Genomic DNA, 407 nt, shown 5'->3' on the forward strand with positions numbered 1-407 from the left:
TGCAGAAAGAGGAAAAACAAGTCGCAAGGTGCACAACAACTGTCCTACCAATCTTATAGGTATGGCTCCAATGGAATTCACAACAGCTGTCATCAGACACTTTCCTTGAAATGACCTATCATGGTTTCAAACGTCACTTTACTTCCCCCAATGTAAATATGTCGCAAGGTCTTACAGCATTACTTAATTCATTTGTATTAAGAGAAAAAGGAAAATTCCATGACAGTAAAATGTCATTATGGTAGTGGTTTAGGGACAGAACGTAAATGGTCACACATTATGCCTATGGTAAAGAAGCTGCCCTTGATTTCATCATGTACAGACTTCTTGAATCCATGCCTGAAGATCTTCAACAGAAATTTTCACTCAAAACAAATTATTCACAATCATGCAGTTATGGCCCAAAC

The sequence above is a fragment of the Porites lutea genome, chromosome 2 (genome assembly GCF_958299795.1).
Source record: "Porites lutea chromosome 2, jaPorLute2.1, whole genome shotgun sequence".
In the NCBI taxonomy this organism is placed as follows: domain Eukaryota; kingdom Metazoa; phylum Cnidaria; class Anthozoa; order Scleractinia; family Poritidae; genus Porites; species Porites lutea.